The 10737-nt window shown below is 37.4% G+C and overlaps 1 protein-coding gene across 9 annotated transcripts in view; it reads right to left on the reverse strand.

Annotated features, from left to right (window-relative positions):
- The window catches only part of LOC129172146 (uncharacterized), a 57467-nt gene extending 48886 nt beyond the window's left edge, over positions 1 to 8581 (reverse strand). For 5 of the 9 annotated variants that reach the window (XM_054761599.1, XM_054761597.1, XM_054761596.1 and 2 more), the window contains exon 1: positions 1873 to 2264. The gene's annotated coding sequence lies outside the window, so the exon portion shown is untranslated. Of the gene's footprint in view, positions 1 to 1872; positions 2265 to 5325; positions 5433 to 8562 lie in introns of those variants that run through there. The other 4 variants (XM_054761601.1, XM_054761600.1, XM_054761594.1 and 1 more) reach the window with 2 other exon arrangements.
- Positions 8582 to 10737: the final 2156 nt, after the last annotated feature.

A 10737-nucleotide genomic window follows, 5' to 3' on the forward strand; every position in this document is an offset into this window, starting at 1 on the left:
GTATCATTTTAATTTTCATTTACTTAGAATTTTTTCCCAAATTGACTTATTTTTATTTCTAATAAATATAGCATACATACGTACATGTATGCATTTGTCTCTTCTGTTGTTGTTGCTTAATTTATTGGTATTAATGTTTCTTGTGCTCTTATTCATTTTCTTGTGTTTTTTTTCTTATTTTTTGGCAGAATGAACAGAATAAGAATTTCATTGCATAGTATAACTACCTGTTTTACTGTGCATATGACAATAAAACTCTTGAATCTTGAATTGTACAATGTTTCTCTCAGTTTTTTTACTCTTGTATTTATTTTCTACTTTTTTTATTTAATTATTTTTACGGTTATTTTACTCTTGTATTTACTAATTATTCACTTAATTTATTTTGTATTATTTAATTCACTTTTATTTTTATTTACAGATTTTTTTTTTTACTTATTTGCTATTTTTATTCAGTTGTTAAATTTTTTTTAAATATAGCATACATTTATTCATTATACAATGGTTCTGTCAGTTTTTCACTCTTGCATTTAGTAATTATTCACTTTTTTTATTTTATTTATACCTATTTATTCATTTTATTTTTATGTTCTTATAATTACTTCACTTATTTACTTTTTTATTTAATTATTTTTATTCTTAAATATAGTATACTTACATACATTTATGCATTACACAATCAGTGTCAGTTTTTCACTCTCGTATTTATTAATTACTCACCTAATTCGCTTCATCTTCATCTATTATAATTGTTTCACTTCATTTACTTGTTTGTTTGTTTGTTTTTATAAATATAACATATACATACCTACATTTCTGCATTGTACAAGGGCTTGTTTTATAGTTTATTATTTATTTAATGTATTTCTACCATTTTATTCATTTTTATTTACTTATATGATTTTTTTATTCACTTATTTTTATTTTCAACAAATATAGTATACATACGTACAATAGTTCTGCCAGTTTTTCACTTTTGCATTTATACATTTTTCACTTAATTTATTTTATTTCTATATATACATATATACAGTATATACATAATATATATTATATATTATTATGTGTATATATATATACATATATATATATATACATATATATATATATATATATATACATATATATAAAAATGTATATGTGTGTGTATATATATATATATATATATATATATATATATATATATATATACATACACACACACACACACACACACACACACACACACACATATATATGTATATATATATATACATTTTTATTTTCATTCACTTATAATTCTTAATAGATATAGCATACATACACTAGTGAAACCATATTTGTAATTTATATTCATACATTATTTATTATTAAATTAATATAAATTACTTTTTATTCCCAACTTCTACTGCAATATAAATATAAAACATCAATGAATTAAATGTTCATTACCAGGATATTGTATAATAAATCATGTAACTGTGGTTAGCAAGTCACTTATTTGGTGTAGTTTTTCCATTAATCCTGACTCGGGACCGGCACTGGGGAACTCCGATGCATACCTGTCAACCCTCCGGTTTCCCCCCGGGTGGAATTTCCCAATTTCCACAAAATGCAAATGTTGACAGGTATGCTCGGGGGGAAAAGTTTTGGGGTGCTTTTTTTGGGGGCAAAATATGCAAACTATATTACAGAATTAAAGATCCACATCTACATCAAACACGTGAACTAATTTGACGCTCAAAGTCAACATAACCCACGTTGTAAAAGGTCAAATTCCTGTCCGGTATGGAAAAGACGTGCAAGGAAATAGGTCATACCCAGTACTGGCACACACTGCTTTTACAACACAAAGAAACATATCAAAAAGGTAAAAGTCATGAGTTTTCTTACCGTAGGTCACATTTCATCCCTCCCCTGCTGATATTGCTCCTTCTGTGTCTGGCAGCGAACTCATCTCATAATAGGAGCTCCCAGCTTGTATAAGGCTGCCAAACCCGTATACTGAACTATGGGAAACATGCTGCTTGAAAAACTTCCTGAAATAAGGTAAGGTTCTCTCACCCCCACCCACACACACACACACACACACACACACACACACACACACACACACACACACACACACACATTTTCCACTCTACTTCCTTGAGTACCGTTTCTTAGTGTGAGCAAGTTTTCCTCCTCAGATTAAAGATTAATCATGTGTAACATGAAATTTCACATTGACATAATAATAATTAGTACACGGAAGAGATCAAAACAAAGCTCTTGGCTCAAGCTGTAAACCTTTGTTTCCTCTTAAGAAAAATGATAACCCGCGGCATTCAAAATAATGACTCATACACACACTTAACCAAGTCGTTCATTTAAAGTTATTATTGTCACTTAACAGGATGTCGACAAACATGGTCGACCGCTTTTGTGGACAAAATTCAAGATCATTTCCACAATAAGTGCGGCCGTTTTTGTTGACGTGTTGTAGTACTGTTAACTCCGTCATGGTCGCTAGGCAGCGTGAAACCACAACAGCGACGTGACGACTGTCCAGTTACACAGCATACAGTAAAAGGGTACTTCCTGTTCAGTGCAAAGTTAGCTTGGAAATAAAAACATGGCAGCATTAACCTGGATTCTACCACTTTCTACACCAAAATGCACCCATTTCATTCTTTTCTGAAAAAGATTTGAGCATGTACTAAAGCTTTATTGTCACTGAAGTCAAATCATATACAGTAACTGCAGCTCTGTTAGATAAGAGTGTAAAATATCATATGAAAAGAAAACACAAGAGTAAAAAATAGGGAGGAAATGTCAACAAAATCCTTTATCATCGCTCGTTCTTTGGACAAAGTCACAAATAAATGTGCTAGCTATGGCTAGATTCTATTTTGATTTTGGTGATGTTGACAACTGCAGTCTATACAAGTTATCCGGTTCAAGACTACACCCTGCAAGGGTTGCCAGGAGGGGTGTAACGATTCATCTACTACATCGATGTATCGATTTATATTCCTATGATCATCAAACTGTGTGCAACAAGTTGCCATTCCGGACGACTTATCGATCTAACATCATTTAAAAGGTAAATCAACCGATTGCATCGATACTAGGAGATAAAGCATTGGATTTATTTATTTTTTATTTTATTTTTTTTTTTTACTTTTTAAAATAAAAAATTTTAAAAAAAATTAAAAAAATAATAAAAATAAATAAAAAATAAATTTAAAAAAAGTTTTAAAAAAAAGAACAAATAAAGTAAAAAAAAGTACAAAAAAAAGCATTGGATTTAAGCACGGTAGGCTTTATATGGATGTACTTTATTTTAGCACTTTTAATGATGAAGACGTTAAACGTTACTCGATTCAGTCTGCCTGTTTGTGATCGCCACGCGCCCGCAGACAACAAAACATAGCATGGCGGATGGCAGAGGACAAGCCGGGGAGCAAGAAATAATTAAGCTACCAGTGTGTGGAAACACTTAGCAAATAGGGAGACGTTCTAAATAAGTCGCTGGCTGTCTGTAGGATATGTAAAGGTCAAGTAAAATACCACGGCAACACGACAAATCTCTCCATCCACCTACTACACCTACAATGGGACCATCCAGGCACCTCTCATTACCCGCTATAGCAACAGCGCAAGGTTACGTCAGCTCTTATTGCAGTTATTGTACTTTCATTGAAAATGTACTGAATATTGAAAATGATAGCAGAAAAGGTTAACCTCCTGTTAATTCAACATGAAGTTTTGGTTGCACTTTATTCAAATAGAATGTGAATGCATTTGCCATTAATTGTTGTTTACTTGTTTATTTATATCCATAATTAATTCCTACCTGATTCCCTTCCAAAAACAACGGGAGTCTAGGAAACTTCACCTGCACTATCCAGTATCCAGGTATTTATTTCACAGACACTCGGGGTGATTTTTTGGCTAAAAAGTTACGCAATCGATTTACAGTTACTGAATCCTTTCGGATCGTATCGTTCTAAATGAACCGATGTCGTCCTTGACTCGTATAGGCAACCACGAATCATAATATGAATAGAATCGTTATTAAAATGAATCATTACAGCCCTATTTGCTAGTCAAACAAAGAGCAACTGTGAAGGGCAAATTTTTGCATGAACGTTATTAGTGAGCAACCTTCAGAAAACCTTCCGAGTTATCTACTTGGACATGCTTTGTCTGACCTTCACTGCAGCCTGTTTGTGAGTTTTACTGCTTTCACTTGTATTTAGGACATACTCTCACTCGGCCAGTATTACCCTGCTCTACAGCATCAGAGTCTGCACACACCACCCAGCTGGACAGAAGTGCTCGCAGGCAGCTATGAGAATGTAAACAAAGGCGAGGAAGGCGCGGAGGAATGCGGTGTTAGCTTGAGCTACCAAGCATTTTTCTTGCTAATGTGCGATTTTTAGTGAATAAAATGAGTTACGACTCCACGTTACCCACTGTAGACTTTTGGACTGCAACAAGGGATGCTCTGATCTAGATTTTATGCCGCCGATTCCGATACCGATCATCCATGAGTAAAATCGGCCAATACTGATACCGATCACATGGATTAATTGTAATTTTTCAATTATTTACGATGAGTGCTATTGGCCAGGGGTGCTGTATAAGGGGGAAATGTTAGGACAATTCCAAGATCCTTTGACTGCAGGCCCAAAAAAATAGGTAATTATTAAAAAATAAAGGAGGCGAGAGCTTTCATTTGTTTTTCATGGGGCCCAGAATCCCTGACTGCACCATAAAAATAAATAAAAACAATTACACCTTCATTTAGACAAAAATATATTTGACTTAGGTTTTGAAGAGGACATATACCACTGGTGAAACTTACTTCTTTAAGGAAACTGTGGATGTGAGAGTGCATTGTCTGATGGAGCTCTAGCAGGACTTCCAGGTAGCACATAGGTGGGCTCCAAGTGAGAAACGACATTCAGAAGGTGCATTCAAAGACATGGTGATGATATGTAGTATTCTACGCTGGTCACTAGGTGTCAGTAATGTTCGTGATCACCGGAATAAAAGGCTTTTATTGTCATTTTTATCTCACAACAGACACAACAATGCCTAACTACTACTACTGTTGTGAGTGTGACCTACACCAAGCCTACCTACCCCGACGTCACTCCAGAACACATTTACACCAACGTACACGACCACGAGTCTTATTTATGTCTTAAATGGCTTATTTTAGATTATTATGTCTACTATGTTGGGTGATAGGAGTGTAAAGGTGACTATAGGGGTGTTATTTCACGTCTAGAGGGCTCTAATAATGTTAAAAAGCATATTTATGAAAACATTCCAATTATACATAAGTAATCTTACTTTGCAGAAATTCCCTTAACACGGTCCGGTCCAGGGCCGCACGGTGGCCGAGTGGTCAGCATGTTGGCCACACAGTCAGGAGATCTGGAAGATCTGGGTTCGATTATCTGTTGGGCATCCCAGAAGAACTGTCAAATATGAGTGAGTCACTATTAAAATCCAATTTTTTCTTTTTATAGGAACGTTTATACCCTGCCCTGGATTAAGTGGAAGAAAATGGATGGATGGAGGGACGCACTGTAAATGAAAAAAAAACGATATAATAAATGAAAAAACATATCCATCCATCCATTTTCTATGCCGCTTCTCCTCATTAGGGTCGCGGGGGTATGATGGAGCCTATCCCAGCTGATTGTACATGAAAAAATATATAATGAATGAAAAAACATATATAAAAAAACAGGAAAAAATCAACTTCTAGTAGACGGATTTCACTTAACACAGGTATTTTTTGGAACCTAACCCCCGCGTTAAAGGAGGGAACACTAGTCAAGACCAAGGGTATCAGTATCACATCGATACAGGCGCGATGACACCGATATTCCAGGTCTCGTCTATGTTTATTTTCACAAATATATGTATTTGTAGTGTTGTTCATAACGTTACAGTGTGATATTGCTATATGGTTTGCAAACTCAAGGAATTTCAAGTTCTTGGACACAGAAGGGCTTTGTGGGCAAAAAGACTTGAAAGGACTTGAATCAAGGCCAATTTTTTCGTTGCGTTTATTTGGCACTATTGACTTTACTTTGCTCAAACAATTGTACAGAATGTAATAAGGGAATAGTTGTATTATTTTGCTGATATTTTGACATCGTCTTACACAGGCATTTAAATACACTGCGTTCCAAATTATTATGCAAATGATGCTTTTGTTTGATTTTCCAAAGTACGTGATGCAAATGATGATCAGCATAATTTTCAAGTCATTAGCTGTCAAATTTTATTTAAAATGTTATTGAACAAAACTCCTCATGAAAACAGTATTTAAAAAAAAAAAAAAAACTTAAAACACACTGTTCCAAATTATTATGCACAACATAGTTTAAAGACGTTTTCTAGTTTGTAAAGAACTGAAAATAGTAATTAGTTGAATTTACAGCAATATAAGGTCATGTTTACTAAAATAAAAAGCTATTCCAATCCAATACATCTTAACAGGTCAAGTTACATGTTAACATAGGACCCCTTGTTTGATAGCAGCTTCACAATTCTTGCATCCATAGAACTTGTGAGTTTATGGAGAGTTTCTGCTTGAATGTCTTTGCAGGATGTCAGAACAGCCTCCCACAGTTGCTGTTTGGATGTGAACTGCCTTCCACCCTCATGAGGATGCTCATGCTTGAGGATGAGATTCTCAATAGGATTGAGGTCAGGGGAGGAGGGGGGCCACACCATGAGTTTCTCCCCTTTTATGCCCATAGCAGCCAATGAAGCAGAGGTATTCCTTGCAGCATGAGATGGTGCATTGTCGTGCATGAAGATGATTTTGTTACGGAAAGCACCATTCTTCCTTTTGTACCATGGAAGAAAGTGGTCAGTCAGAAACTCAACGTACTTTGCAGAAGTCATTTTCACACCTTCAGGGACCCTAAAGGGGCCGACCAGATCTTTCCCTACGATTCCAGCCCAAAACATGACTCCACCACCTCCTTGCTGACGTCGCAGCCTTGTTGGGACATGGTGGCCATGCACCAACCATCCACTACTCCATCCAGGGTTGCACGGCACTCATCAGTGAACAAGACTGTTTGAAAATTGGTCCTTATGTATTTCTGGGCCCACTGCAGCCGTTTCTGCTTGTGAGCATTGTTTAGGTCGAATAAAAGGTTTATGCAGAACTGCAACCCTCTGGAGGATCCGACACCTTGATGTTCGTGGGACTTCAGCGACACCAGCAGCTTCAAATACCTGTTTGCTGCTATGTAATGGCATTTTAGCAGCTGCTCTCTTAATCCGGCGTGTTTGTCTAGCAGAAACCTTCCTTATTTTGCCTTTATCTGCACGAAACCGTGTGTGCTCTGAATCAGCCACAAATCTCTTAATGGTACGATGATCACGCTTAAGTTTTCGTGAAATATCTAAGGTTTTCATACCTTGTCCAAGGCATTCAACTATTTCACGCTTTTCAGCAGCAGAGAGGTCCTTTTTCTTTCCCATATTGCTTGAAAATGGTGGTCTGCTTAATAATGTGGGACATTCTTCTTAAGTAGTTTTTCCTTTAATTGGGCTCACCTGGCCAACTACTTATCACAGAAGTATGTGATTGATTTCAGTGATCCACAGAGCCCTGAGACACAATACCATCCATGAGTTTAACGGAAAAACACAGGATTTAATCTTTATGATACTTAAATATAATTTGCATAATAATTTGGAACGCAGTGTATTGTTAATTGTTCACAAATAAGTTTGTTGATAAAAATGAACTAAATAAAAAAAAAATCATTAAATAATTCAATGTTCTTGAAATGTTTCAAGTAAAAAGTATCAACAATACTGCACCGGCCTCGTATTTACTTGGTATGGAACCGATACCAACATTTGTAAGATCACCCACCCCTAATATTGTACGTCTTGCAATGAAAGCCACAATAAATCGTTATGTTTCAGAACCGACAACTCGAGAAAAATACGTCGTGTGAATGTAAATGACATGTGAACGTTATGTGCTAAAATGGAGCATAACTGGGCTGTGAAGTACCTTGTATCACAGTAGTCTGGTACCTCATGCAATGTTTTTTCAATAAACTGCAACGAAATCATTCAGCCATTGCAGGGGTGTCCAAAGAGCAGCCCAGGGGCCATTTGCGGCCCGCAGCTAGTTTTTTCTTTACATTCAAACAAGAAACCTACAAATAAACAATAGCAAAAATGTAAAGACACAAAGAGCAAAAGGGGCTGAAAAAGTAGAAGCGCTGATACTCCTACTTTTCTACCTTCAAGGTACTCAAAGTGCTTTGACACTGTTACCACAAGAGAGCAACTGGGGGTTCAGTATCTTGCCCAAGAATACTTCGACAAGGTCGCAGGTGAGGATTGAGCGAGCAAACTTCATATTGGGGGACGACCACTCCACCACCTGAGCCTGGTAATGTTCACCCCTTGGTTCATGTCGAATTAACATTTAAAAACATGTTAAACATGATACAGTATATTTATATATTGATATATACGTCACATGTGCGTGTAAGGCGTAGGACCAGTCAGACTATAAGAAAAAACAGTGCCACTTACAATCATTTCAATCAGCGCTGACCACAGTTTTTGGTAGGAGTTGTTCTAGGACAAGGGTGTACTGCAAAAAAGAGCAAAAAAAGTCAGAAAACATTGGTACTGATTCATCGATTATCCAATTAATTGACAATTCTGGTATCCGCTTAACTGTTGTTGTTTTTTTAATTTGTATTTGTACTTTATTTATCCCACCGCGGGGAAATTCACTTGTTACAGCAGAAAGCAAAATACGCAAGTAAAGAATGCATAGTGACTACAACATGGTTCAGGTGGTGCAGGTGTTGTAGAGCCTGACAGCGGTCGGTATGAAGGACCTGCGGAACCTCTCCTTCTTACACCGTGGGTGTAACAGTCTGCTGCTGAAGGAGCTGCTAAGGGAACCCACAGTGTCATGTAGCGGGTGAGAGGTGTTGTCCATGATGGATGTCAGCTTAGCCAACATCCTTCTCTCCCCCACTTCCTCCACGGAGTCCAGAGGACCGTCCAGGACAGAGCTCGCTCTCTTGATCAGCCTATTGATCCTGCTCCTGTCCCTGTCCGTGCTGCCCCCTCTCCAGCAGCCCACAGCATAGAAGATGGCTGAGGCCACCACAGAGTCATAAAAGGTCCGTAAGAGAGTACTGCACACACCAAAGGACCTCAGTCTCCTCAGCAGGTGAAGGCGACTCTGGCCCTTCTTGTAGAATGTAATGTAGATATCCTCTGATTTCAGCCTCCAAAGTGTGAAAATTTTTTAATTTCTTTAGTCGTCCATGAAAGCAGACCTATTATTAAGCAAAACAAGACATTCGCACACATCAGCTTTGACTTTGGAAATCAGTGATGGACATTTTTACATCTTTTCTGATATGTTGCAGACCAAACCACGACCTGTTTGTGTTTGCTTCATGTTGATTTGCTCTGTCTAGGGCCGACTTGATTACTCAAAACAACAAGCTTTTGTAAAAACAACAGTTAATAATAATAATAATAGGTTTGTTTGCCTATAACACAAAGCTGAGATGCACGCTGTTTTATATCAAAATTCTTAGCATATCGACATTGGATTAGCATTTTTAGAAAATTAAAAATATCAAAATGGCCCCCGTGTCCTTTGTTTTTTTGTTTTTTTTTTAATATATGGCCCCAGTGTAAAGTGTGAGTGGCCTTTCGCACTTCACAAAGACTGACATTGAGTATTGCGGGAAGAACACTTGCTCTGCAGGTTTCACACCACCACCATAAGAACCTGAAATTGTACGCCCATCCTGACACCCTTTCAGCTTTTTGTTCGCTGAGAAATTTGAACCCGGTTCTTCAAAAGTAATTACAGCAGCTTTTGGGACTTTTGAGGAAATACCTGTTGGTTGGGTTGATTTTTCAGAAGCGCTTAGACAGACGTACTGTCTAAGCTGCCGTGTTGACACGTTTATCATACTGTAAGTAAGAATGCGAAACGCTGGAAGCTTCAAAGTTTCAACACCATCCTTTCCCTAACACTGACTTCCATTTTTGTCTTCAAATTGGGATGTTTTTTTTTCAGGAATATCAAAAGTTAATAAAAATCTAAAAGTGTAACCTCCTTCCCTCGGATTGGCTGACTCACATCGACCTAAGCAATGGTCAACATAGTAAGTAATGTTAAAATCTCATCTCATAGACTCAATCTCGTGTATCGTCTCATCTCATGAACTGATGACTATACTGACTACACTGATATCACTGAGTCATAAAGAAGTACAGGTTATACTGCATGATAAACAATACCTGAATAGTGCAGACAACTTCATCCATCAGTTTTCTATGCCGTTTCTCCTCATTAGGGTCGCAGGGGCATGCTGGAACCTATCCCAGCTGACTTCGGGCGACAGGCGCGGTACACCCTGGAGTGGTCGCCAGCCAATCGCAGAGCACATATAGACAAACAACCATTCATACCTATGGACAATTTAGAGTCGCCAATTAACCTAACATGCATGTTTTTGGAATGTGGGAGGAAACCGGAGCACCCGAAGAAAACCCACGCACGCACGGGGAGAACATGCAAACTCCACACAGAAATGCCGAAGCGAGAATCGAACCCAGTTCTTCTCGATCTCCAGACTAAATAAATTCAATAATTTTGCCGGCGTCCACATATTGCCATGTGCATGCGTGTCTGTTTTCCTTGTGTCCTGCCTCCCGACATGCAGGAAG

Source organism: Dunckerocampus dactyliophorus, chromosome 19 (assembly GCF_027744805.1).
Source record: "Dunckerocampus dactyliophorus isolate RoL2022-P2 chromosome 19, RoL_Ddac_1.1, whole genome shotgun sequence".
Taxonomy (NCBI): domain Eukaryota; kingdom Metazoa; phylum Chordata; class Actinopteri; order Syngnathiformes; family Syngnathidae; genus Dunckerocampus; species Dunckerocampus dactyliophorus.